Raw genomic sequence first — 25136 nt, forward strand, 5'->3', positions numbered from 1 at the left:
TCTCCAAACTTCGAGGACGGTTCCCTGATCTGCATCACCTGCTCCCTCTTCAGTCCCTCCCTTCCCGGTTCCCAGGCACCCTTCACGCTCTGTCCTCTGTGCTGCTCTCCTACAGATGCCGTCCGTTTGCCCGCAGGACCAGGCGCCCCTCGGAAGTCATCTCAGTGCCCAGCTCCTGGCCCTGGGCCTGGGCCAGACAGGGCTTTGGACATGTTTGTTAAAGAACCCAATGAGTGATGATCAGGCAAGTCAGCACTGTGTGACCTGGCACATCCCGACCTTGGCACAGCAGCAGAACTGGTGTGGAAAGTGGAGAGTGAGGGCTTTTCCCGGAACTCTTTGCCCTGCTGCATGGCGGTCAGTGGGAAGGTATTTTGAAGAACATTGTCTATATTCCTGGGAAATTTTGGTTGAATTTCAAGACAGTGATCAGATGGGCTTGAGTGCTGGGGAGCGAGGCTGAGGGAAGTCCCCATCCCCTAGGCGGTCCGTCAGGTGGGGGAAAGTGCCATCTTTGCCTTTATAGACACGGGGGAAGATGGGGTCCCCATTATACCGGAAGCTGTAATTACAGCGAGGAGCTTATTGTCTGGGAATCTCTGGACTAAAAGTCCTGGGGGAGCCCCTTCGGAGAGCAGACACCCCCGCCCCGGTCCAGCTCTATTTCCTCCTAGCCCTAAGCCACTCCACTGTTACTGCTGCCCCCTCCCCTCGCCCCCCCTCCCCCAGGGACCTGTTTAGGCTCCCGCTGTGTCCCCAGGGCCTAGAACCGCCCGCACTTAGTAGGCCCTCTGTAAATGCCTGGGAGGGCTGAATGTTTTGGATGCACACGCTCTCACTGACCCCGCTGCGAGGCGGGCTGGACACGGATCGCCATCATTCCCAGCGTACAGGTGAGGGGTTGTGGACCCTGGCACGGAACGTGCTGGCCCGAAGGTCAGGGGACTCGGGTTCGAGCTGGCGCCCTGCCCGGCACGCTGTGACCTTGGGCCTCTCTGCGCCTCCCAGAGCTGGGGTGTCCTCCTCCGCGCCAGGAGGGCGACGGGCCCCTGGCGAAGCCCACGCAGCCGCGGGCTCGCCGGCTGTGACTCGCCCAAGGTCACCCCAGCCCCAGGCCACAGCGCCCGTGCTCGGGGGGGCGCAAGAGCCGATCGGAACCGGATCACCCCCATCCCCGCCGCCGGGTTTTGGGGTGGGGGCCTGCGCGGGGCGGTCCCCGGGCGCCGCGCGCGCTGACGCGGGGCCCGATGCGCGGGGACCGGGCGCGGGGGGAGGCGCCTGGGCGGGCGTCCTCCTTTTGTGCGAGCGCCGGCGGCGGGGCTCCGCGAAGGTAAACAGCGTTTCCTCTTCCTCCTCGCGGCGTCGCTTCCTTTTATAGTGATTTCTCGCCTGGCACCCGCCTGGGCCGCTGCTGCTGCTGCTGCTGCCGCCGCGGCGGGGCCGCTCGCAAACCTGTGGCGGTGACGTGCGACCCGCCAACCCGGAAACGGCGGCGGCGGCACCGAGTCCGGAGGCTCCTGCGCCCCAGCGCCGCGCCGCGCTCCCCTCGCCGCCCGCCCGCAGCCAGGTACGTGTCCCCGGCCCCGCGGCGCCGCCGCCCGCGCGCGCCCCTGGAGCCGATTGGTACCGGCGAGGGCGCGGGGTGCAGGGCGCGCGCGCGCTGGGTGCGGGAAGAGGTGGGGGTGCGAGCCGGGCCGCGCCGGGCGCCGCTGGGGTTGCGGGGGGGGGGGCGCCGCAGGGGTGAGGGCCCGCGGGGGGCACCAGGAGGATGCTCCTGGGCTGGGCAGGGGCGGGAGGACGCGAGGGGCGCACGCCGGGGCCGCCGCCGGATCCATCCAGCTTCGGGGAGCGCGCAGCGGAGTTCCGCGCCGGGATGGAGGGGGCTCCGGCTGGCTGTCCCCGCCCCCCACTCCCCCTTGCTAGCCAGGTGAGGGCGCAGGGTCTGACCCCGGGCGCAGGTCAGCTCCCTAGTGAACTTGCTTTGTGGGCTTGCAAGGCCAGTCACTTAGAATTGAGGAACTAGAGGGGTGAACAGAATCTCCATTGGCCTCAAGACTTCCTCCTGGGGTGAACACCCGCCTTGTTGAAGGAGCACTTCCTCTTTGCCCTTTATCTTTTCATTATCTTCATTTTTAAATGTTAAGTTCACTGGCTGCCCTTGTAGCGTGCAGGGCTCTTCTGGGCTTGAACACACACTCTGGGTCTCGAACCCGTGTCCTGTGTTGGGGTGGGAAGGAAAGAGGAACCGAGGACTTCCCTGGCGAGAGCCCTAGGGGGCGGTCTTTGATCCCCACCCTGTTGCCAGAAATGGAGCCCGAGGGGGAGGGATTGAGCGGAAGGTGTGGAAGGTGCTAGAGGAGTGTCAGGTGGACTTTGCACCTCTGGTTTCATTCCTGGTTTTGCCGCTGAATAGCTGTGTGACCTTGGGCAAGTCGCTTGCCCTCTCTGAGCCTCAGGCGCCCCGTCTGTAAAATGGGTTGCCTTGCGTTGGCTCTAGAGAAAGTGAGCCTGGGCTTCCTGGCCAGGAGGGGCGCAGTCAGGGAAAGAATCGTCAGGCACTGTTCACTTCTGCCTCCCCACCGCCGTGAAGGGGTGCCTGGGGCACCTGGGAGGTTCCCCATAGATGTTTGTGAGATGAATAAGTGGATGTGAATCTCGAGAGGTGAGTGGGTGTGGTACCACCTATTTTGTCTTCCTTGCTCTGTCATCTCCATCCCGCAATCCCTGGAGAGCCACCGTTTTGCCACCTGGAGTCTGTGTGCTGGCCCCTCCCTGCCCACGGAGGATTGCCTTGAGGAAACAGAGACTCCTTGTGAACAGGAGCTTACCCTGCCTTCCAGCCTCCCCCATCCTTGGGAGATGGCATTCGGGGGAAATGACAGGGAAGCATCGTTTTGATGGCCAGGGCCAGATGCCTGGCCCAGGCCGAGGCTGAGGCGGGCGCCAGGGCTGACAGCCGGGCTCCATTCCCAGGCCCAGGAGTTCCTGTAAATGTGGAGGAAGCTGGGCGAGGTGGGTTTTTTCCCTTGGTGGGGCATGCAGAAGTGGTCAGCTGTCCTGGGTTTTCTTCCTGCAAGGGGGGGAGGGGGGGCAAGGCACACTGTAATTTGCATTTTCTAGATCCTTGGGAGGGGCAGAGTGTATGGACTGCGGGAGGTTAGGGTGCCTTCATGCACAGCGGCTCTTGGAGGGCCCTCAGATAAAGGCCCGGTATGCCTTTCTGCCTTCACTTTGGAAGATCTTCAAGTAATTTCGCTTTTTACGACAGCCGTCCTTTCTCGGCTCCCAGAGGCTTGTGTCCCTTTGGGGTCCCCAGCTGTGTTTTTGTCACCTCTGGAGGGCAGGAGCTGAGCCTGAGTGCCACTCGTTGTGAGAGGCAACGGCAGGCACCTCTGCCCGGCCAGCTGCAGCTGGAGCAAGCGCAGACTCGTTTTTAAGCTGTGGCGTGGTGCCGGCCGGCGGGGCTCAGGGGCTGAGCGTCGACTATGAGTCAGGAGGTCATGGTTCCATTCCCGGTCAGGGCACATGCCCGGGTTGTGGGCTCGATCCCCAGTGTGGGGTGTGCAGGAGGCAGCTGATCCATGATTCTCTCATCATTGATGTTTCTATCTCTCTCTCCTTCTCCCTTCCTCTTTGATACCAATAAAAAAAAAATATATATATATATGTATATGTGGTGTGGCCATGGTTACCTGAGTAATAAATAGCCTTATCCTCCTTTGCTGAGACTTAGAGAGAGTGCAGGGTTTGGCCCAGGACCCTCAGCCAGTAGGGGGCAGATTCCTATGGGCTTTGCTGCCATCTGAATGGCCTCTGTGTTTCCTGGCGCCTGGCAGGCTGTCTGGCATAGGCTGGACACGCGGTACGTGGTTTCTGGCAGAGCGAACAAAAGGGGGATGGTTTCTCCATTGCTCTCCATGGAGGTACATTCTGTCTCCACCCCAAGGTCAGCGCACTGGCCTGTAGGTGACCTTGACATTGTTCTCTGGCGGTTCCTCCCAAGTGTGTCTAGATTTCCCCTTGTGCAATCCCAGTCTCTGCCAGCTCTTACCTCAGGGTCCAGGGCTGTGACAGGAGGGACCCCTGGGGGATGCGGGAGCCAGGAGCTGTGGCCTCAGATTCAGCATTTCCCCTGTCTCCTTGAACGCCTGTGGCTTCGCCGTCTGGGACTCGGCCATCTTCAGCTCAACTGTCTTCCTGCGAGCATCGTGGAGGCAGCAGCGTTGTGTTGGAGAGAAGTCAGATTTAAAACTGTTACACTTTAGATGGTAAGGCTGGCCAGGAAGCCTTAGACAGGTCACCAACCCCTCATAGCCCTTTCCCCCTCACCTGTACACAGGCAAAGTACTCCCCACCTCACCCCATCTGTCTTCTCTCTGGTTTCCTCGTAAGAGATGGACGATGGATCGTGGGGTGGTTTTGCTCATTGGGATAGAGTGAGTGAGGCCCTTAGCACAGGCCCCCATAAATGGTTATCGTCATCATGACTATTAACATCAAGAGTAATTATCATGCCCTAGCCTATTTAACTCGTGGAGAGAGCATCGGCCTGCAGACTGAAAGGTCCTGGGTTCGATTCCAGTCAAGAGCACTTACCTTGGCCGAAACGGGTTTGGCTCAGTGGATAGAGTGTCGGCCTCTGGACTGAAGGGTCCCGGGTTCGATTCTGGTCAAGGGCATGTACCTTGGTTGCGGGCACATCCCCAGTGGGAGGTGTGCAGGAGGCAGCTGATCGATGTTTCTCTCTCATCGATGTTTCTAGCTCTCTATCCCTCTCCCTTCCTCTCTGTAAAATCTCAATAAAATATATTTAAAAAAAAAAAAAAAAAGAGCACTTACCTTGGTTGCAGGATTGATCTCAGCCGCGCCCCGCCCCCCCCCCCCCCCCCCCCCCCGCCCCGCCGGCTTTCCTGGGCCTCTGTGGGAGGCAACTAGTCAATGTGTCTTTCACATTGATGCTTCTTTTGCTATCCCTCCCTCTCCCTTCTACTCTCTCTAAGGTGAGGATTAACAACAACAAAAAAGAGTAATTATTGCCCCTCAACGAGCCCAAGCAGTGCAAAGGCCAGCACCACCTCTCCCTCCGTAAACTTGAACCGGACCTTCTCGGGGAAGTAAATAGAGTGGGGGTTGGGGGGCAATTTTATTCTTTTTCTTGTTCCCTGTTGGGTGGGGACATGTGCTAAAGGCCTGATGAAGAAGAAGGAATCATTGCGAGCCTGTTCCTCATCCATTTCTGAGGGTAAAGGGTCCCTTTTCCTCTCTTCCATAAAGTCAGCTCTTTATGTGTCTGACACTCGCGTCATATCTTCTCACATTCACAGCGACTCCTTCCAGCTGAGGCCTGACGCCCCCAGGTTCTCGTATGGACCAAGTTTCTGTCGCTTCCGTAGAATTTTGGCAGTTGGCCCTGGCTGGGCTCAGCGGGTTCGATCCCCGGTTGGGGCACATACAAGAATCAACCAGTGAATGCATAAATAAGTGCAACAACAAATCCATGTTTCTCTCTCCCCTCCCCCTTCCTCTCTCTAAATCAATAAATACAAATAAAAAAAAGAAAAAGAAAGAACTTTGGCAGTGAAGTCTGACGGTCTTTTTTTTTTTTTAATAATATATTTTTATTGATTTCGGAGAGGAAAGGAGAGGGAGATAGAAACATCAACGATGAGAGAAAAAAATCATTGATTGGCTGCCTTCTGCAGGTCCCACACTGGGGATCCATCCCACAACCTGGGCATGTGCTTTGACTGGGAATCGAACCGTGACCTCCTGGTTCATAGGTCCTCAACCACTGAGCCATGCTGGCTCGGCAAGCCTGGCAGTCTTTTTTTTTTTTTAAATATATTTTATTGATATTTTACAGAGAGGAAGGGAGAGGGATAGAGAGTTAGAAACATCGATGAGAGAGAAACATCGATCAGCTGCCTCCTGCACACCTCCCACTGGGGATGTGCCCGCAACCAAGGTACATGCCCTTGACCGGAATCGAACCTGGGACCCTTCAGTCCGCAGGCCGACGCTCTATCCACTGAGCCAAACCGGTTTCGGCAAGCCTGGCAGTCTTAAAGGGAAGGGGTGATTGGCCTCAGCAGGTTGGGAGAAAGATGATTTTGTAGCCAAGGACACATGAGGTTAAGGTCCATTTTAATTTCCGCTATCCGCTTCTACTTCTAGAGGCAGCGTGCATAGGGACGTGGGGGCCAGACTGCCTGGGTTCCCATCCTCGTTCTGCTGCTTCCTTGCTCTGTGACCTTGGGCAAGATACTCTCTCTCAGGGCCTCTCCCCTCTCCGATGAGGACGAATAATCTCCACCTCAAGGGTGTAGTGAAGACCAACCCAGAGGTAGGATAGAGATCCCCCCAGCCCAGTGCATGGGACATAGTAGGTGCTCAGCAAATGTTGGTGACTTTTCTCCTTCCCTCTGGGATCTTCTGGTCCCTACCCCAGTCCCATTGTCCTGTCCCTCCACCTTGAAAGAATGTTTTTATTCTTTAAAAAAAATTTTATATCTTTATTGATTTCAGAGAGGAAGGGAGAGGGAGAGGTAGAGACATCAATGATGAGAGAGAATCATTGATCAGCTGCCTCCTGCACGCCCCCCTCCTGGGGATTGAATCTGCAACCTGGGCATATTCTCTGACTGGGAATCGAACCGAGATCTCCTGGTTCATGGGTCGATGGTCAACCCCTGAGCGACGCCGGCCAGGCTGTCCCTCCACCTACAGGGAGGGCTCCAGTCCCCTCTGGGAGTCGAGCCTGTGGCTGTCAGCTTCGTCCCAGACTCAAGTTCCAGCCTCCAAGCTTTCCCAAACCCCCTGCTGGCTGGTGGTCGCAGGGCAGCACTTCCTGGGACGGAAAGATCGGGGCACAGAGCTCATCAGGTGGAGTCCCTGGGGAGTCCCTGAGTAGCTCTCTCCCGTGGAGTCCTTTCCCCGCCTTTTCAAAGACTTCCTAGCTGCCATCTGCTGCAGGGGAGGGGCCATGGCGCTCATGAACACATAAATATCGAAGTCGGCGAGGCCATTTGTTTAATGAAGCGTTGCTGGGAGTGATTTTTATAAATATTTAAGATCTTCCGAAACCATTAGAGGAATGGCAGGGTTTATTCAAAAGCCGAAACTGTGTTTTGGAAGGGTTCCTTTTCTTTCCCCGCGGAAGGGATGTCGAGGATGGAGAATGAGGGAGGGGCAGTTCTGGGCGCGGACGCAGGCCCAGGAGGGGCAGGTGGGCTTGGGCTGTTAGTCTCTGCTGTCAGGGATTGGCAGCTGTGCAGGCCCTCGTGTGTGGGGGCTGGTGGGTGGGAACGTGAGGGCAGCCAAACCCACAGAACCAAGGGTGGGAACTGACGTTGGTTGCAAAGCGACATTTTTGAAAGCTGTCTGGGCCCCCTTGAGACTCAGAGGGCCAGTGGGTCACCCGTGCCAGGCATCCCCCGGGGTCGCACCTTTCAGATCCTGCTTGTGAGTCAGTGGCAGGCTTCTAGAAGATTCCTGAGCCCTGCGATGGCCCAGAAGTGGGGGGCTTTTCTTTAAGTTCTTACCCAAGGACATGTTTCTATTAATTTTTATTTATTTTTTATTTTATTTATTTTTTAAATATTTTATTGATTTTTTACAGAGAGGAAGGGAGAGGGATAGAGAGCCAGAAACATTGAAGAGAGAGAAACATCCATCAGCTGCCTTCTGCACGCCCCCCACCGGGGATGTGCCCACAACCAAGGTACATGCCCTTGACCGGAATCGAACCTGGGACCCTTGAGTCCGCAGGCCGACGCTCTATCCACTGAGCCAAACCAGTTAGGGCTCTATTAATTTTTAGAGAGGGAGGAAGAGAGAAACATCAATGTGAGAGAGAAACATCTATCTGTTGCCTCCTGCCCCGGCTCTGCCTGGAAATCGAACCTGCGACCTTTTGGCGTATGGGACGATGCTCTAACCCAGGGGTGGGCAAACTTTTTGACTCGAGGGCCACAATGGGTTCTTAAACTGGACCGGAGGGCCGGAACAAAAGCATGGATGGAGTGTTTGTGTGAACTAATATAAATTCAAAGTAAAGGAGCGGAGGGGAGAGCAAGAGAACCCTCCGCTCTTTCGGCTCCGCGGGCCAGATAGAAGAGCCGAACGGGCCGGATCCGGCCCACGGGCCGTAGTTTGCCCACGGCTGCTCTAACCACTTAGCAACCCGGCCAGGGCCCTGGGAGGCTTTTTGGTTACTCAGTGTGAGGGATGTGGGTAGGGACACCTCAGAGCTGGGAGGGAGTTTGGAGCAGTGCTTCCCACCCTGGAGTGTACTGTCCCCTAAATCTTGGGGATCCCCTTGCAGACTCTGAATCAGAGGCCTGGGGTGGGCCGAGTTCCTGCATTTCTAACGCTTTCCCATGTGATGGCGTCTGCCTTCTTCCCACACGCTGGTGTGTGGACCACGAGTAGGGGGAGCTCGGAGGTCCCCGCTCCCTCCTTCATCCGGGAGCCGGACGGACACTGAGGATACAGATCTGGATATGACACCGGAGGTTCCTGAGGCAGCTGATGGCTCAGTTAGTGGAGGAGGCGGACATATCCAAGACACGCGTGACGGGAAGATGGAGGCCACAGGCTGCGGGAGAACCCGGAGGGCGTAGAGAGGAGCGCCGCCGTGGTCTGCCAGCGCCACTTCCTTAGCCCTGCAGGACCCGCCCGGAGCGGAGCTCGAGGTGGGGACGGAGCCTGCGGGCCAGACAGGGGAGGGCGTGAGCCTGCCGGGCCTCCCACGTGATTGTGGTCTGGAAGGACTGAGGGGGGACCTTGTGCTCACAGTTTCAGGTTGTAGGCCTCCAGTATCCTTATTTTATTTTAGTTTTAAATATATTTTTACTGATTTCAGAGAGGAAGGGAGAGGGAGAGAGAGAGAGAGAAACATCAATGATGAGAGAGAATCATTGATTAGCCTCCTGCACGCCCCACACTGGGGATCCAGCCGGCAACCTGGGCATGTGCGCTGACCGGGAATCGAACCATGACCTCCTGGGTCAGAGGTGGACGCTCAACCACTGAGCCACGCCGGCTGGCAGGCATCCAGTATTTTTAATTTAACCGATGAGAGAACTGGGACCCAGAGGGGGAAGCATGTTGCCCAAGAAGCTGAGTCAGGACTGGAACCCAGGTCTCTGGCTCCCAAGCCAGGCTTTCACAGGGCTCCATGGTGTCTGCCCAGGGGGCTCTGAGGCCAAGGGGCTGCTGGGGCTGGACTTCCTTCCCCAGCACAAACGATCCCTCTGCCCCTGCCCTTCCTTTGGCAGAAGTCTACGCCCTTACATCCACGGAGGTAAAGGAGGCCCAGCACGGCATAAGAGGGACACCGTGTCAGAGACTGAGGGCCTCCGCTCCCCACCGCACCCTCGGACAAGAAGGGGGAGGGTGGCCCTAGCCGGTTGGCTCAGTGGATAGAGCGGCGGCCTGCGGACTGAAGGGTTCTGGGTTCCATTCCCGTCAAGGGCACATGCCCAGGTTGTAGGCCCGATCCCCAGTGTGAGGCATGCAGGAGGCAGCTGATCAATGATTCTCTCTCATCATTGATGTTTCTATCTCTCTCTCCCTCTCCCTTCCTCTCTGGAATCAATAAAATTATATTAAAAAGAAGAAGAAGAAGGGGGGAGGACAGTGAGGTGCAGCCTGCCCAGGAGTTAAGGATGAGGAGAGGCAGGGCCGTCAGGGAAGAAAGCTCCATCCTTTACTCCTCTGCTTCGGAGAGTCTCTGCTGGCCAGTGGCTCCCTTCAGAATTTAAACTCAATGCTCGTCCAGCAGATACTGTTACACTGAGGAGCTGAAGGACCCTGGCCCTGCCCCCCATGACGGTGTGACCTGGGACTCAAATCATGGCACCTGGCTGAGCCAGAGCTGTCACGGCTAAAACTGGGCTGATGTCACCGGCCTCTCGGATGTTCGGAGGACTAGGTGAGGTGATATGTATGAAAGCTCCTAGCATAGCCCCTGGCAAAAACTCCCAAAAATATATCCCCTCCCCCAAGGCATAGTCACAGGTGGGTGAGGACCGATCGTCCCGTGCTAATTTTGGGCCAGGGCTGTCCTTCCGGCAGAGATAGGGGTATGAACTTGATGGCGGGGCAGGTATTTCTTTAAGATAATTTCAAATGGTGTGGCTTTCTGCAAACCTGAACCCTGGGACTGACTGGCCCCTCTGGGGTTGTCCTCTGAAAGGGGACTGTGGTGGGGTGAAGAACCATGGGCCTTGGGGCCAGGCATGCCTCGGATCACACCTGACTCTCTAACTGTGGAGTCCTTTACAAATGGCATCCGGGTACCTGTTTTGTGGCTTGTTGTGGCTCTTGACTCAGAAAATGTCGGAATGTGCCTGGCTTAGGGCTGGGATCTACGAGGGGCTCAGGAATTGGAGTCCCCGGCTCCATGCAGCCCCAGGGCCTCAGGAGAGGAGCCTGAAGACTCAGGCAGGTCTGTGCCCTGGCCCCGGCTTTGCTCAAAACTAGAGTTGAAGTAGAATTCAGAAGTCAATGTGGAAGTGAAACTTGGGCAATAACATCCCAAAATGTCTGCTCTGAACTCTGGTTTTGGGTTTTGCTCTGAGCTCCCGGGGCCCCAGGGACCGCAAGGCACGTACAGATCAGAGTCCTGCGAGTGAGCGCATAGTGGTCTCTTGCAGTCATTTCTGAACATGCCTTCCTGGCTGTCGAGAGGTCAGTTCATTGTGAAGGAATCAGGTCCACCCTGCTTGTCAGCAACAGTAATTGAGTACCTACTATATGCGAGGCCCTACTATGAGTACCTACTATGTGATGGGTCCAGGTAGGGAATGACTACTGAGTCCCACTGCTACCCAACACAAGTCCTTAAGGGCCTGAGCAGCTTAGGGGAGGAAGGACCTTGGATTTGTTTCCTTGGGCTAAGTCAAGCCCAGCCCCGCTCAGCCCTTCCTCGTCACTCAGGGATTGGAGACACCCTCTGACTAGGATTGGAGATAGCAGGGAGCTCGCCGGACACCAGAGGACAGAGCAGCCGGTGGATGCAGGAGGAGCAGGAACTGTGAGTGAGGCTGCATTTCCGACCCTTTGCACAGGCATTTTCAGCCCAGACCAAAGCCTCCCTGATAACGCGGCTCCCATAAACATCATGTTGTGCGGGTTTGTGATTTGGGGTATTTTTGTTGGTCTTCCCTATAAAAATAACAAGTTTTACTTATTGAGTATGGGCAATGTTTACTTTGTATATATATATATATTTAGATTTTTAAATTGAATTTTTGGAGAGAGAGGAAGGGAGGAGAGAGAGAGAGAGAGGAACATCGATGTGAGAGCCAAACATGGATTGGCTGCCTCCTGCGCGCCCCCTGCCTGACCCGCAGTCAAGCTGGCAGCCCGTTGGGTGCCTCGGATGACACCCAACCATCTGAGCCACACCAGCCCGGACTGCGTGTCTTATTTCTTGCCTTCAGAAGACGTCTGTGAGGCAGGTAACCTTATCCCCTTCTTACAGTTGAGGAAGCTGAGGAAACTTAGAGCTGGGAAAATCGCCAGAGAACATGTGCCACCGAAGAGCAGCCGCGGGGTGCCCTGGCTGCAGCTGGAAGAGGGGGAGCTTTTCTGGGTGGGCGTCTCTGCCACCGGCATTGCCAGCCGCCTTCGCACACTTGTCCGCCAGGGAGGTTCAGATTTTATAAGTTACTCTTGCATGTCGCTTACTTGGGCTAATTTGAGTGGTGCGTTTTTTGGTAAATTTAGTGTGTGAAACTGACTCATGCTATGAATATACCTCGATGCATTTGGTGTTGGGACGGGTAGCATCCTGTGCGTTACTCTGTACCCTCACCAGGAAAGATGTGGAGGAGAGAGGGGCGCTGTGGGTTCGTGCTTTGGGGAGACTGATTTTGAAAGGAGCATCCCAGTGCTTGGATAAGGGTCCACATAGACTTGAGAAAATAAGGTCGATGCAGGAGGGATAGCTCAGCTAGCAGCGTCCCTCCCATTTGCAGTATCTGAACTTTCCAGAATATTCTGTGCCTGTGTTTCCTCTCCCCAGTATTCCTGCTCAGCTTTCTGGGTGGGAGGGGCAAGAATCCGCCTTGCTGGCCAGGGCTTTCACGTGATGCTGACGCAGGGGTACCTGTGCCTGGAACCCACCTAGAGAAGCCACCAGGACAGACGTCCTTGGCCTGTGGACCACCTCCTTCTGACTGGGCGGTGGGTCTAGGACGGGAGGGACATTGAGGACCGCCCAGTCGCACCTTCCCGCCTCTTTCACCCGTGGCCCGCACGGGAGAGGGAGTTTGGAGGGCGTGGGCTGGAGGATGAGTGGTAAAAGGGGAAGCGTCTCCCAGGTGGAGGGGGCTGATCCGGGGCCACCCACCCCGAGTGCTGAGGTGGTCAGCATCTCCACACAGTGTCATCCCTTCTAGGAATCCCACTTGGGGAGCTGATTCTCGTCCAAGGTGGGATCCTGTTGAGGCAGCCAGCGGAGGCCCAGAGAGGTGGTGTGCGTTGCCCAGAGTCACACAGCAGCTGGAAAGGTCGCCTCGGCCACTGGTTGAAAGAATGAGGGACCAGGAGCGGGCGACGGCATGGCTTTGTATGTTGCGGCACGTCGGGGACATCTCAGAGTGCGCAGTCGTCCCATCCCAGGGGCGGGTGACAAATAGGACACGTGTGCTGTAGTGACTTCTGGGGTCTCCCCTCTTGAGTGTGATTACTCTGGAGGGGGTGTTGGGAGGGCCCAGCCGTTCCAGGCTGGGAGACCCAGCGGACAGGAAGGGCGCAGCCGCCCTTGGCCTAGCGAGGTCTGACTCACTGTTTTTGAGTAAAAGCAATCTCTCTGGTCCCAAGAGCTTCTAGATTTATTTCGAACCTTTATGCCTGTCCTTGAGCCTCTGGGAGGTGCCCCTTTCTGGGGTTGATCTGAAAGGTGCTCCTGGGCCCACAGGGGGGTTGGGGGGGGGGACCCAGCCTTTGGAGGTGACCCACCTCCCTGAGGCCCTGCCTCCAGGGGACCAGCTCTTTCCTAAGCATCCTTTCTCAACGTCTAGTTTCGGTGGTGAAACTGGTGAAAGGCAGGGGAAGTGTAGAAAGACATTTGCATACGTCTGACCTGACCTTCGCAGAAGGAAATGCGGAATCAACAAGGTCTGGCCTTCAGAGTGTCCCCCGCCTCCCCCCTCCCCCCCCCCCCCCCCCAGGCGCCTGTCCCTGTGATCGTGACTGGAGTGTGGTTGGGAAATGCTTCTCTCCACATAAACATCTTTGTCCCAAGACCTTGGACGCTTAACACTGAAAGAAGGGAAACCCGATCTTTTGTTCCTGATCCTATTAACCAGCGGTGGGGGCAGGAGGCCCGGCATCTTCGGCCCCGCAGGGAGCCGGCCCCCCGTGCGTTACTGAGCTGCCACTCCGTCAGGGAGACTTGGAAATGCTGATGTGCAGAGTCAGGAATGTTCCCTTAGCGCTGGCGCCGGAGAAAACCCAGCGGGGGCTGCTGTGCTCACTGGGTGGCGCCTGGGAAAGCTGTCCCCCACGCAGGCACCTGCATCTCCTTGCTGGTGGCCAACAGGGTCCTCCAAAGAGCAGCCGTCCAATTCACGCCAAGAGCCCCGATTGCCCATTTCTGGGAAACTTCCCTAAGGAAGCGACAGACAATTTGGACACAGTGTTGCACCAAGATCTTCACAATATGCCTGGCTGGTGTGGCTCAGTGGTTGATCGTTGACCTATGAACTGGGAGGTCATGGTTCGATTCCCGGTTAGGGCACATGCCCGGGTTGCAGGCTTGATCCCCGGTGAGGGGCGTGCAGGAGGCAGCTCATCCATGATGCTCTCTCATCATTGATGTTTCTCTCTCTCCCTCTCCCTTCCCTCTCTGAAATCAATAAAAATACATTTTTTAAAAAGATCTTCACAATAACAAAGGAAATTGGAAACCACCGAAGTGTCTGACAGTAACTGAATTCTTGCATCGGTTATACTGCAGTCACTCAGCGTGAGGGCCGAGGAGGCTGGGAGGGAGCTGAGAAAAGCAGTCATTTTTAGGGAAAAGCTTGGAAGGAAACACACGAAAATGGTGTCGAGGTGGTGGCGGGGAGACTGGCTCTCCCTTCCTTTCTCTCTCTGACACGTTTTCTATAATGCGGTTCTGTCACTTCACTCCCGTCCCCTCCTCTCTCCTCGGCTCCCTTCTCTTCTCAGAAACCTAGAACGCCACGGTTTCCAGGGGAAGGAAGAAGCCAGCGTTTAGATCCCTTGGGAAATGGTCTGCAACGGAACATACCGGACTCACCAACACAGCAGCGCAGGCATTCCTGAGGCCCGCATGCTGCCAGGCCGGCCCACGGCCACAGGAGAGAGCGCCAGCTATTCTTATTTTTTATTTTTATTTTTGTTAGCAATTCTTTTTTTTTAAAATATATTTTATTGATTTTTTTTTTTTTTTACAGAGAGGAAGGAAGAGGGATAGAAAGTTAGAAACATTGATGAGAGAGAAACATCGATCAGCTGCCTCCTGCACACTCCCTACTGGGTATGTGCCCGCAACCAAGGTACATGCCCTTGACCGGAATCGAACCTGGGACCCTTGAGTTCGCAGGCCGACGCTCCATCCACTGAGCCAAACCGGTTAGAGCAGCAATTCTTAAATACAATAGCTGTCCGGGATCAGACCCTGCTGGGCCTCTGAGAAGACATTATTATACACGCGGTCACGTGGGGTCGAGAGAGGTCATGTGCCTCTTCCAGACTCAAACACTGCCCCCTGGTTAGAAGCTGATGGGGCGAAGGGCATCCAGAGGGGCCCCAAGTCGGGCAACTCTCTTCCAGTCCTATGGACGTTATTCTGGGGGAAGGTAGGATGAGTGACAGCTACGGACTGGTAGCCATGGCAAGCATAGTCGTTTTCTGTTTGGGTGGCGTTGTCTAGGTAAGGGTCCGAGCAGAGGGGGGCTTCCGGTTCAGTGGTGAGCTGCTGTCCTGTGTGTTCCCAGGGGAGGCAGGTAACCTCATGTCCACAGCACTCAGGTCTCCCCGCTCCTGCACTTGACCTCGTGGAGCAGAGGCAGAGTCTCCCTCTGCCTGCCTCTGTGCTGGGCCACAGGGGCAGAGAGAAATGGATGCAGACGATTCTGACTGGGTGGGTGGCTGAACTCTGACCGTTAAGGGAGCACCAGGCTCCACACAGCCTGTATGGTATTGAAAATGTCGCTTTGGCCCGGCCGGTCTGGCACATGCCCGGGTTGCAGGCTCGATTCCCAGTGGGGGGTGTGCAGGAGGCAGCTGATCGATGTTTCTCTCTCATCGATGTTTCTAACTCACTATTCCTCTCCCTTCCTCTCTGTGAAAAATCAATAAAATATATATTTAAAAAACTGACTCAGCAGTCCTCTGCTGAGAAAAAAGGCTGAAAAAAATATATATAGTTATTGATGTCAGAGAGGAAGGGAGAGGAATAGTGAGTTAGAAACATCGATGAGAGAGAAACATCCATCAGCTGCCTCCTGCACACCCCCTACTGGGGATGTGCCCGCAACCAAGGTACATGCCCTTGACCGGAATCGAACCTGGGACCTTTCAGTCCGCAGGCCGACGCTCTATCCACTGAGCCAAACCGGTTAGGGCTCAATAACTATATTTAAAAATAAAAATAAAACTGTCGCTTTCTGAGGAGTTCTTTGCCGTCAGTTTGGAGAGGTTCGGGCTCAGCACTCCTCAGCCACATGTTCAAGAGGCACAGAATCCTGAAAGGCGCCGGGGTACGTGGGCGCCAAACGTACCTTTGATGAATAAGGGTATGAATTCATTTTCTGCTTTGGGTGGAAAATGGAAATTGCCATATTTTAAGCTCTTTCGGATGCCAAGATTCATAATTTGACTATGTGTATATATGTGTTCCTATGATTAGATATGAAAGAGGAACACATTTTTAGCATCTCAAATAGGCGTTTATTGCATGTCCAGAAAAATCCCCCTTCTTCCCCATTCCCTCCCCATCTGTTCTCCTGTCCGGTGTCTGGGCGGTGTGCTCCTGAGCGCCCCCAGAGGGAGCGACGTGTAAACCAGGCCGTCCTGCGGTTCTGGAGGAAGAAGGGAGGGACCCAGCCTCCCGCTACTTGCCCAGCGGGTCCTGGGCTGACCCAGCTGAGTCAGGCGGGGTCCCCTCCTCCCCCTCGCCGTTTCCTGGGTCAGAGGCGGAACATAAAGCTGCTGGTGGGAGAGGTTCCCCACCGCGCACATCATCTCATTTAATCCTCCGCATCACCACCTCCCCGCGAGATTAGCTCAGCTCAGCAAATCCTTGCTGGCGGCCCAGCGGGTGTTCAGCGGGGCTGGGAAAAGGCAGCTCCGGGCTTTTAATTACCTGCGGGCGTGGGTGTCCGCTGCTCCCTGGGGCTGCGGGAACCCGGGGCCTCGCCCCTGCGGCCTGTAACCAGCCCTGCCATTTGCCTGAAGCAAGTCCCTTGGCTTCTGTGAGCCTCCCTTCTGGCAGAGCTGTGTGAATGGCGTGCCTGTATATTTTTGGCCTCCCCTTTCACTCTTTTTCTGTTAAGTAATAACCAGGTTCTTACAAGGGCATCACTTAGGCGTGGGGAGGATGCACTTGAGTGTGTGTGAGGCCCTGGGTAATAGGTCTGTCTCTCTCTCTCTCTTTTAAAAAGAGATTTGTATTGATTTCAGAGAGGAAGGGAGAGAGAGAAAAATAGAAACATCCATGATGAGAGAGAATCATGGATTGGCTGCCTCCTGCACGCCCCCCAAAGGGGATTGAGCGTGCAACCTGGGCATGTGCCCTGACCAGGAATTGATTGAACCTTGACCTCCTGGTTCATAGGACGATGCTCAACCACTGAGCCACAGCAGTCAGGCTTGCCCTGCATTTCCTACACGCGTGCATTAAGCATGAGCCGTGTGCCCAGGTCTGTGCTAGGTGCCATTTGCAGGAAGCAGAGGGTCCTGCATTGTGGAGGAGATGGACATAAAAACAAGCTGTTGTATTAACACGCCAAGTGCTCAGGTTATGAAAATTTTAAAATTTGCAAAACAATGATACGCATTCTTTATGGGGGCACAATCAGCTGTAGTAAAATATAAAGACATGCATGGCAGTGCCTGCCTCTGGGGAACGGGGGGCGAGGGGTGGGCAGGGGTGGGGTACCCAGGGGACTTGGTATTCCTCTGTACTTTATTCCTTAAGCTGGGTGGTGAGATAAGAGGCGGTTTGATTATTCTTTAGATACTTTTTTATACATCTTAAATCTTGCACAGTAACGTTTTAAAAATAGTGTTGGGAGCAAGAGGTTATTGGAGACGCTAGCCTGGAGGGTGTCCAGCCAGATTCGGATGTTTCTCCTCAGCACGTGTAGCCGAGCGCCGGGCTCGGCCAGGCTCATGCACTCAGGACATGTCGAGCTGGACTCTGGAGGGGCCCTCGAAGGCTTGATAGAGAAGGGGACCGTTTCAACTGAATTTGAAGGCCAATGCTGGGAACAGCATTTTAGAGAAAGGGAACAGCATATGCAAAAAAAAAGTAGATAGTCCAGCATTCAAGGAACTACAGGGGGTGAGGGGGATGGACTCCGCTTTGGAGCAGTCCTTGGTGTGTTTTGCTCTTGATCACTCATGCGTGGAATGGCTGCGAACCCAGGCCGGCTGGGAGTGGACCCAGGATGGACTCCACTCTGGTGTTAAAACCCAGTCTGTTTCCAGAGAGCTCTTTGATGTTCGCTGGGCCTCAGCCGTGGGAGATTGGCCCCAGGCCGAGGAGACGGCTCCGGCCTCAGGGGCAGAAAGCGCTGGACCTGCCCAGTGCAGACACCGGTGAGAAAGCCTCTGGGACAGGAGAGCACAGGCTGCCCCTTGTCTGCCGGGAACGCGCTGCCTCTCCGAGGAGCGGGGGGAGGCAGGAGGCCGGCCTCTCAGCGTGGCGGCTGGGGATTCATGTATATTCAGGATCGTATTTTTCGAAAATGGTGACGAGCCAGTGAAGGTCCCGGGGGAGCCAGATGAAAGCCGGGATGGGGGTTTCATCAGCGCCTCATCAAAGACACGGGCTGCTTTCTGGGCTCACGGCTCACCCTCCCATTGCTGTCCTCCGTTGTGGAAAATTGTTCATTAGGGTTCCATTAAGGCTGGCCCGGGGCGTCACCCCTCATTTCCCGCTTTGATCTCTGGGAAGTCATTCTTCTCCGGGGAACTCCTGGGGGTTCCTTGGGGCTCCTCACCGCTGTCTTTGCCACTCATGTTCCAATTCAGCCCAGACTCCCGCCGCATTTCAGAAGAGAGGTACTTCTCCACACCCCCGGTTCCTGCCTGGACCGAGGAAGGCTGTGGTTCGGGGGAAGCAGCCATCGGAGGGGACCTTGGCCAGTGGCCTGATGAGGAGACAGCCCCTGCAAGGCGAGATGACAGTGAATGTTCTAGAATGTCCGTTCCTGACCCTTCATCAGGGAGGCTCTTTTCATCCCAGCACACAGTCTTGCTCCAAAGGCTGTCTGTCCCCAACTAACCCCCAAGTCCACGTGACTTTTTTTTTTTAATATATATATTTTATTGATTTTTTACAGAGAGGGAGGGAGAGGGATAGAGAGCTAGAAACATCGATGAGAGAGAAACATCAATTCAGCTGCCTCCTGCACACTCCCCACTGGGGATGTGCCCGCAACCAAGGTACATGCCCTTGACCGGAATCGAACCTGGGACCCTTCAGTCCGCAGGCAGACGCTCTATCCACTGAGCCAAACCGGTTAGGGCTCCACGCGACTTTTAAGTGCAGTCTTTTTTTGTTGTTGTTAATCCTCACCCGAGGATACTTTTCCCCACTGATTTTCAGACAGAGAAAGAGAGAAGCATCTTTGTGAGACACATCGATTGGTTGCCTCCCACATGCTCCCTGACCAGGGCCGGGGGTCTCGAGCCTGCAACCGAGGTATGTGCCCTTGACCAGAATCGAACCCGGGACCCTTCAGTCTTCGGACTGACACTCTTATCACTGAGCCAAACCCAGTAATGAAGCTACGTGACAGCCTCGTGGCAGGAGCCGGGCGGGAAGACCACATGAGCTGCGTGGTCCGGAGGAACTCTGCAGACCTCTCACCGGGGACCAATTAATTCTGCAGGAAGTCCAGGTTTACGCTGTGCCCTGGAAACCCCGCGGCGGCACATTCCTGTGCCCTAGTTCTCTGCATGTTTGTTTAATCAGAGTTAAAAACGCCCAGCCTTTCCCCTGATCTTAGGAGCTGGTCCTTACACACATTTCATCTGCTTTCCCTTAAACACTTCTTTTGCTTCTGTGTTCATAGATGCTGAGTAAACACAAATCCTTGACTTTAATGAGGAAGCCAGCAGTGGCTGCAAAAGGGGGCTCATTCCGTCTGTTTCTCATGCCCCATGGATGTCGAAAGGAGAGTAAGTGTAGGCAGGGATTCCCCAATAGCTAACAGTGACCTGGGAGTGAAGAGTTGTATGGCCACCCCTCCTCCCAACAGGTCATGTATCCTGTCTATCCATCCATCTATTCATCCATCCATCCACTCACCAAAGGGGTACCATCTTTTCTGCAGTTCATTCATCTATCCGTCCGTGTATTCATTCATTCACCATAGGGACACCATCTTTTCTTTTGAAAAAATATTTTTATTGATCTCAGAGAGGAAGGGAGAGGGAGAGAGAGACAGAAGTATCAATGATGAGAGAGAATCATTGATCGGCTACCCTTTGCACGCCCCTGAGGATTGAGCCCGCAACCGGGGCGTGGGAATCAATCCATGACCTCCTGGTTCATAGGTCAGCGCTCAACCACTGAGCCACAGCCACCTTTTCTGCACTCCATCCAGCCATCCACCACAAGGACACCACCTTTTGTAACACTGTTTCACGGTCAGACCTGAGAGGGCTGTGAACTGGCCTGTGTTCACGCCTGCGTCTCTGCCCTTAAATGGAGCATGCCATCGGTGCTCAGGAAAGACTTGTTTAATGAATGAATGACTACCTGGCGTTCCATTAGTAGGATTTGCTTAATGAATGAACATCTACCTGGTTTCCATTATTAGGAACCCATTCTTTGTTTTCATCACAGGCTTAGATCTTCAACAGATCCTACAAATATTCCCCGGTGCGGGGCGGGGTAGGGGGGGGGCGGACAGATTACATGAGATCCCCAACAGTGTGTTGATCACAGGGAGGCAGATGGAACTCTGGTCCCTGGGGAGAGGGGGAGCCAGAAGCTGGCTGGGGTGTCGAGTCGGGATAGAAGTCGGTATGAAGAGAGTGGGAGTGGAGGCCCAGCTAGTCTGATCGGCAAGTCACCTAAGCCAGCGGTCGGCAAACTCATTAGTCAACAGAGCGGCAAACCGCGGCTCGCGAGCCGCCGTTTGCCGACCACTGACCTAAGCTCTCTGAGAACTGAGCTGCTGAGGGGGAATGATAATGCCAAATTCTTACCCTAAGGGTCTTACCTGCTCTGTTCCCTTGGCTTTGGTTCCAGATAGGCCCCATCCTCCCAGATGGTTTCATTAGGATTCAAGACACTGGCTCCGCTCCCCCTGTGTGCCAGGCCCTGGGAAGACAGTGTGTAGGACAGTTTGCAAAACGAATGGATGCCTGAGCAAACTTCAGATGCCGGCGGTTCAGTTCTCCAGACCCTAGCTGGGGCCTAATGCCTGGACGTGACTTCTGGCTACTCACTGCTTTAGATGTGTTGCAATCACAGCGGCTTGAAATTCCGCTTGGCGCTTGCTCTCCATGGTGAGAGATGGAGAAACACTTCCTTTGTTCGCGCTTGGCTCTGGGGCGGTGCAGACACACACAGGCCTCCTCCTGTCCACCATGGGGAGCCTCTGCGTCCATGCTTACATACACAGACATGCCCATACCGGCTCTGCATATGCCTGCTTGTGCATATGTTTCCTGAGCTCATACTTTGTGCCCACACTGGGCTGGCACTGGGAGAACACTGATCCGTAGAAGAGCTGGAGGAGGAGGAAGCCCCATTCTCGTGCTGGGGAGGCCCTAACCCTGATGAGCGCCAGGCAGAGGCGGCCTCGGCGGCAGCGTTGGCACAGGAGTGATGGGTGACAGGGCCGCAGGGCTGCTCCCAGGCAGGAGTGAGTCCGAGGTGCGCTCCCCCATGACCTCGCCCAGGACAGTCTGGCCGTGGTCCTGCGGAGGGCGTGGCTCAGAGTGGCTCCTAACATAGCGATTTAGGTGCTTGCCCAAGGCAGAGATCGTCCGCAGACGAACTTAATTTGGGTTCTTTTAAAATAATCAATGAGCCCTAACCGGTTTGGCTCAGTGGATAGAGCGTCGGTCTGCAGACTGAAGGGTCCCAGGTTCGATTCCGGTCAAGGGCATGTGCCTTGGTTGTGGGCACATCCCCAGTGGGAGGTGTGCAGGAGGCGGCTGATCGATGTTTCTCTCCCATCGATGTTTCTAACTCTCTATCCCTCTTCCTTCCTCTCTGTAACAAATCAATAAAATATATTTAAAAAAAAAAAAATAATCAATGAGCCCGGCCAGCATGGCTCATTGGTTGACCGTTGACCTACGAACCCGGAAGTTACTGTTCGATTCCCTGGTTACGGGCTCAATCCCCAGTAGGGGTTGTGCAGGAGGCAGCTGATCAATGATTCTTTCTCACCCTCAATATTTCTCTCCCTCTCCCTTCCTCTCTGAAATCAATACAAATAAAAGAATAAATTTAATAAAATAATTCATGAGATAGAAATTTCAGAACATCAAGGGCCTTAGATGTGTGCAGGCAGGAAACTTTTCCCGTGGAGTTGACATAGTCAGGGCAGTGAAATGAAAAGCACTTCTCCTCCCCTCCCCCTCCACCTCCCCCTCCCCTTCCCCTCGCCCTTCCCCTCTCTCATCTTGAACTGGAGTAATTATCCAAGTCTTCTTGCCAGGATCTGTCATTCTCTTACCTCATCCCCTCTTAGGTTTTGAAGCCAAATGAAGACCCTTTCAGTTCATTGGTGCTGGGTGTGGGGCCCTGGGACGGGGCTCCTGAGGGCTGGTCGAGCGGTGGGGGTTCCAGACAGATCACCCTCATGAACCTTAGGTGCTGGCCACACCCCACACAGGCGATTTTTTTGGGTTTGGTAATGGCCATTGAGGTATCTGGTAGACAGAATTAGGGCCCTCCGAACATGTCCTTTTCCTAACTTTGGAACCTGTGAGTACACTACCTTCCGTGGCAGAAGGGACCTTGCCGATGTGGCTTAGTTAAGGATGCTGAGCGGGAGAGAAGTTCCTGCATTATCCACGTGGCCCAATATAATCCCAAGGGTCTTTGTAAAAGGGGGTCGGGAGGGTCACAGTCAGGGTATGGGGTGCGCTGGGGGACACAAGAGGGTCAGAAGCAGAGACCTGAAGATGCTGGCTTTGAAGGTGGAGGAGGCCGGCAGCCTGGGAATGCCGCAGCCACCAGGAGCTGGGGAAGGGGTTCTCCCAGACTCTGCAGTATAAGCCCCACGGCCAATGCATAAATAGTCATGGGGGGGCCAGAGGCTTGAGCCCCACTCCATCTTGCATTCTCCTCACCAGGTGTGTGGGGGGCATTTGCAGGGTGAGACCCGATCTTGGTACTTGGAATATAAACCACGAGGCAGGAAGCTGGAGCAGAGACTCCTGGTGAGTCTCGGCTTCCTCCCAGGCCTGTCTTCCCCCAGCAGGTCCGCCACCTCCTTGGCCCAGCTGCTGCTTGGGACTTCCGCTTCCCTCTTGTCTGCGTGAGTCTAGACTCCCCACTGGGTGGGATGGGGAGGAGGGGGGCTGGAGCAGACACAGAAGGTTTGGTCTGTGGATGGATGCCTACCTGGGGGAGGCTGGGGAGGTCTCTTCCGACCCTGCCGTGGGGCGTAATTGGCGGGGACAGGGTCCAGATGGAGAGCCTAGTCCAGGGGTGGGCAAACTTTTTGACTCGAGGGCCACAATGGGTTCTTAAACTGGACCGGAGGGCCGGAACAAAAGCATGGATGGAGTGTTTGTGTGAACTAATATAAATTCAAAGTAAAGGTGCGGAGGGGAGAGCAAGAGAACCCTCCGCTCTTTCGGCTCCGCGGGCCGGATAGAACAGCCGAACGGGCCGGATCCGGCCCGCGGGCCGTAGTTTGCCCACGGCTGGCCTAGTCCTTCTATCTGGGCAGCAGGCCACTCTACCCCTCACTGACAGCAGTCCGTGGGACACAGTGTCATTTTGGACAGAGATCTGACAGTAAAGGAGTCTTGTGAGCCTTACATGATCAACATGCGGAACAGGGCCGTAGGGACTTGAGTGCCTCAAAGTCCCGTTGGGTCCCCTGAGGAACAGTGAGTCATTTCAGGGTGACTGTCAGAGGTCTTAGGCCTGGCCCAGACCACGCCTGATGCACAGGCTGCAGAGCAGAAGCCCGGGGCTGGCGGGGCCTGAGGGCATCTGCCCAGGGGGCGGTCAGTCACCTGGGGCAGGCAGGCAGCCACCTAGGACCTGCCCTGCACGGGCGGGAGTGGGGGGGGCGGGTAGGGGGTAGGAGCCTTGGCTGGGCTGAGCCTCATCTCCGAGGAACGTGGCTGCGAGTTGAGCAGGAAGGGAAAGGCTCGGTGACTTGGAGGCCATGACCATGGTCAGCAGAGTGGCCGAGCCCTACCAGTGAGCTCGAGGGCCCCAGATCCTGATCAGCAGACGGTGTTACTGCCATTTGTGAAGATGAAAAAACGGAGGGTCAGAGAGGTCGAGGGGCTTGGCCAGGGCCACACCGGGAGTGAAAGCTGCAGCCAGAAATTCAGACTCCAGGCCGTTCCTGAAATCGTGGTCCCCTTGCAGGATGCTCTTTCCTTAGAAATGAATGAGATAGAAACAAAACAACACGACACTGCGTGTGAATGCACCTCGGGGCAGCTGGCTGGGCCCCGGGGAGAACAGGCGTTTTCACGCGGAGCCCCTCTGCCCGGGTCCAGGCCAGGAAGTGGGGACTGCCGCCCGTTGCACAAGCAGCAGCTGCCACTGCCTGTGTGGCCAGCCTCGGCCTTGTTGAGGGCGCTGGAGGGGGTGGGTCTGAGGCCTGGAAGCTCCCTTCACTCTGCCAGGAACCGATGCCCCGTTTCAGACACCCCGTGAGCTGCAGCACAAAATGCAGAAAGGACATACAGAGCTGCTCTGTGGCTGACATGGCTCAGTGTATTTTTTTAAAAAAAGATTTTTTTTATTGATTTCAGAAAGGAAAGGAGCGTGGAGAGAGAGAGAAACATCAATGATGAGAGAGAATTATTGTTTGGCTGCCTCCTGTACGCCCCCTACTGGGGATGGAGCCTGCATGTGCTCTGAACTGGGAATGGAATGGAGACCTCCTGGTTCAAAGGTTGACTCTCAACCACTGAGCCACACTGGCCGAGCCACATGCCCATTCTTGAATCTTAAGAGGACTCTTATTGGCGCCCTAGAATCACATGACTGTTCTGGAAGCAACTATTGGTTCTGGAGGATTTGGTGCCGAGTGCCCTCCCCTAGGTAACATGCTGGCCCCTGGAGCACCTGCAGGGAGGGCTGAGGATGCCCCCTAGGAAAACGGGGTGTCTTCCTAGAAGGGGCATGGAATCTGGGGGCATTGCAGGGAGCGCAGCCCTGAGTTCCTTTTGTTGCCCAGTTGAGGCTAGAGTGAGAGCTTAGCAGAGGGGTGGGCAAACTTTTTGACTCGAGGGCCACAATGGGTTCTTAAACTGGACCGGAGGGCCGGAACAAAAGCATGGATGGAGTGTTTGTGTGAACTAATATAAATTCAAAGTAAACATCATTACATAAAAGGGTATGGTCTTTTTTTTTTTAATTTCAATAGTTTTATTCATTTCAAACATTTTAACAAGAAGAATGTAAACACTAATTATTATAATTTGAAACTTCAAAAAATGGAGGAATCATAGCACAATAACATACCTTATATTGAAGATGGCAAAGGCAAAATAAAATTGCCTAACAAAGGAAAGGTACAAAAGCCTTTCAAATTAAACTTAAATATAATAAAATAATTTAGCCAAAACCCGTTTGGCTCAGTGGATAGAGCGTCAGCCTGCGGACTGAAAGGTCCCAGGTTCGATTCCGGTCAAGGGCACGTAACTTGGTTGCGGGCACATCCCCAGTAGGAGGTGTGCAAGAGGCAGCTGATCGATGTTTCTAA

General features: G+C 55.0%; 1 protein-coding gene across 8 annotated transcripts in view; it reads left to right on the top strand.

Annotated features, from left to right (window-relative positions):
* Positions 1 to 427: 427 nt before the first annotated feature.
* CYRIB (CYFIP related Rac1 interactor B) overlaps positions 428 to 25136 on the top strand; it is a 118463-nt gene continuing 93754 nt past the window's right edge. For 2 of the 8 annotated variants that reach the window (XM_080646799.1, XM_080646801.1), the window contains exon 1: positions 1265 to 1567. The gene's annotated coding sequence lies outside the window, so the exon portion shown is untranslated. Of the gene's footprint in view, positions 894 to 1211; positions 1568 to 10941; positions 11039 to 25136 lie in introns of those variants that run through there. The other 6 variants (XM_080646805.1, XM_080646810.1, XM_080646807.1 and 3 more) reach the window with 6 other exon arrangements.

The sequence above is a fragment of the Plecotus auritus genome, assembly GCF_963455305.1.
Source record: "Plecotus auritus genome assembly, chromosome: 11".
In the NCBI taxonomy this organism is placed as follows: Eukaryota; Metazoa; Chordata; class Mammalia; order Chiroptera; family Vespertilionidae; genus Plecotus; species Plecotus auritus.